Source organism: Limulus polyphemus, unplaced genomic scaffold, assembly GCF_000517525.1.
Source record: "Limulus polyphemus unplaced genomic scaffold, Limulus_polyphemus-2.1.2 Scaffold48, whole genome shotgun sequence".
In the NCBI taxonomy this organism is placed as follows: Eukaryota; Metazoa; Arthropoda; class Merostomata; order Xiphosura; family Limulidae; genus Limulus; species Limulus polyphemus.
The window spans coordinates 218,011-221,519 of record NW_013665658.1 but is presented as its reverse complement, the minus strand read 5'-3'; the positions used below and the strand labels follow the sequence as shown (position 1 = coordinate 221,519).

General features: G+C 32.0%; 1 long non-coding RNA gene across 1 annotated transcript; it reads right to left on the bottom strand.

The window, feature by feature from the left end:
• Positions 1–1,091: 1,091 nt before the first annotated feature.
• Positions 1,092–3,500, bottom strand: LOC111086651. The gene is made up of 2 exons (XR_002611383.1): positions 3,173–3,500; positions 1,092–2,954 (listed from the first exon to the last, which is right to left on the bottom strand). It is a non-coding gene; the product is annotated as an uncharacterized LOC111086651 (long non-coding RNA).
• Between the last annotated feature and the right edge of the window lie 9 nt (positions 3,501–3,509).

Genomic DNA, 3,509 nt, shown 5'->3' with positions numbered 1-3,509 from the left:
GTACTTTAATTTTGTGTTTGTAAATTCTGTACATTTATTTAAGTTATTGATAATTATCTATTGGTTTAACGTAAGTGGCTATTGTTCGGGACAAACAATACTAAGGAAGGGGCAGTGTTAAGACAGCGAGTCATGTGGTGTGCATGATGAGTTTCTCGATTAATCGGGGAAGTCCGAGTGTGTTCGAGATGCCCTCTTCATTAGTATATAAGCCTGGTAGAGAAAGCCAACAGGGTGGAGATAAATGAAGTGAGAGCAGTAGTTACTTTGAGTTCCGTGTAATTTATGATTCTGTTAATTTGAGTTAGTGAGCTTAAAGTGTATGTTTTGCACTCGTCGAGAGCGAAGTTATCGAGATTGTGAATTGCTGTGATTTATAGTGTGTGTTATAAAAGTTAAGTTTAAAAGTGATGAGAAACGTACTGATTGTGGAACTAATGTGCACTAAAAGTTTGTATCGAGGAAGAATAAACTTGTTTAATCATGAAAGAACTTGTATAGGTGAAGATCCTTGGAAAGAATTTCTACCAGAAACAAACAAACAAGCAGATATGTAACAATACTATATGGTTGCTGCATGATTGTTAAATCACATTGATTATGGGGTACATGGGAGTTCAAGGATTCTGTCATGCAAAAAACAACAACAGAAAAATTGCATATAGAGGGCAGCACTGAACGAGAATATCTATACATGTGAGAGGAGGTAATGTTCCATACCAGAATTTTATGTTCTGTTCAGTTAGTGCCAACATGACTTTCGTATGTTCTGACATTTTTTTTCTTTGCTTAATTGGTCCTTACATGACTTTTTAATGGTCTTTTGTGGTTGTAGATGGGTTAAATCTCACTATTCAACTAGAGCACCCAAAGAGTTGGCAGTGAGTGCTGTTGAATTTCCCTCTAGTCTATCAGTTCAAAATTAGGAATGGCTAGCACCAATAGCCCTTGTGTAGCTATGTGCAAATATCCAAATGAAACGAACAATGGGAATTTCAGAGTTGGCATAAAGAGTTGCATTAACATAATATGTATTTATTACCATACTTTCTGTGTTTGTGTCAATAAGATATGATTAAACAACCAAGAAATCACACTTACGTGCTTTATTTGCACAATTTTCACAGCATAAATTCCATATTAATAACTGATTAATTTGAATATTTTGAAAACTTGGTGACTCTATCAACATAAAAAACACTACATAACAAGTCACTGTTTCTAGAAAACATAGAATGCAAAATTCTTTTGGACAGCTAGTTCATGCTTCAACAACTTCTGTGCTGGGCTGTCATGGAGACAACAATCATCAGAAAAAACATTTGAGCCAGCAAGTGCAACTATGACAATTTCCATCAGGCAGTTTTAAATGATATCTTAACTGTGACCCAAATTCACTTCAAAACCAAGTTGGTAAACATAAATTATTTCATAAATTTTATAAGTCATGTCAAAAATAGTTAAAGTCTGAGTTTTTGATAATGTATGTTACAGTCATCATAAAAAAGTGTATCAAAACTAAATCTAAAAGAAATAAATAAAAACTTCTAATCACTTAATTTATTTGCTCAACTATAGTACCTACAATTAGCATTCTCTGTTGCTACTTAAATCACATTAGTATGGTCAGTGTTACCAAAGTGTCCAAATTTTTCCAAAATAGATAAACCAAATTTTTCCAAGTCATGCCAATAATCATTAAGAAGCATTTCACTAAAATTGTATGTTTATCTGTATACTAGATACACACAGAAAGATCAATACTGATGATTTATTATTCAATAAAATTTAACAAGAAGAATCCAAAACTTTATCAGAATAAAAATGAACTCTAAAACTCTATGATATAACCAATATTATACTCTGTAACATGTTTCACTTTCCAAAATGTTTTCAAAGATAACTTTTTTTTCACCCTTGTACTTATCTTAAAGTAGTGGAAATTTTATCTTAAATAAAACATATACAAGAAGGAACATTGACTTGAAAGAAAGAAAATTCTTAACACTGGTTCAGAACCTGAACAGAAATGGTCTCCATACACAAGGAATAACAAAAAGAAATGCAATTTGTGTATAAATTTTCACAAAACTGTTTTAACAAATAGAAGACTTCAATTTTTTGTTTTACATCATTGGAGGTCTAATAAGAAAAATATAATTTTTCAATTTCTCTTTATCATCAAACCCCCTTGTGCAACCAGCTAGTCATTATTAAACATAAAATTTTAAACAGGAGTTACCTAGTTTCTGAAATTCAAATTTTCTGTTGATGTTACAACATGGCCTTACCTTCACACAACCTACTCAGTACTAAATGTATTATAGCTTTCACAGTTTCATCATACCATCACACAAATCAATTGATATTACATGTAATCCATCTGTCATAGCCTTATCATACCTTTACACAAATTTACTTGATATTACATGTGTTATAGCTGACACAGTTTCATCATCCTTTCACACAAATCACTTGATATTAAACCTATGACAGCTTTCATCATCCCTTCACAGAAACCACTTAATATTACATGTACTCTAGCTGACATAGTTCCATCATACCTTCACACAAACCACTTGATATTACAAGTATTAGGGCTGATATAATTTCAAAATACCTCTCACGAAACACTTGACATTAAATATATTCTAGCAAGTCACAGTTTCACCATCTCTTCACAGAAACCACTTAATATTACACATATTCTAGCTGATATAGCTTCAAAATACCTTCTCACAAACCACTTGATATTACATGTATTCTAGCTGTCATAGTTTCACATACATTCACACAAACCACTTGACATTACATGTATTATACCTGTCATAATTTCATCATCCCTTCAAACAAACCATTTGATATTACATCATGTTAGCTGTCATGGTTTCATTACCCTTTCACACAAATCACATGATATTACACATATTCTAGCTGATATAGCTTCAAAATACCTTCTCACAAACCACTTGATATTACATGTATTCTAGCTGTCATACTTTCACATACATTCACACAAACCACTTGACATTACATGTATTATACCTGTCATAATTTCATCATCCCTTCAAACAAACCATTTGATATTACATCATGTTAGCTGTCATGGTTTCATTACCCTTTCACACAAATCACTTGATATAACATGTATTCTGACATAACTTCAAAATACCTTCTCACAAACCACTTGATATTACATGTATTCTAGCTGTCATACTTTCACATACATTCACACAAACCACTTGACATTACATGTATTATACCTGTCATAATTTCATCATCCCTTCAAACAAACCATTTGATATTACATCATGTTAGCTGTCATGGTTTCATTACCCTTTCACACAAATCACTTGATATAACATGTATTCTGACATAACTTCAAAATACCTTCTCACAAACCACTTGTTATTACCTGCATTTTAGTTGTCATTGATTCATTATACATTTACACAAACCAGATGATGTCATGTGTATTGTAGTTGTCATAGTTTCGTCACTTCTTCACA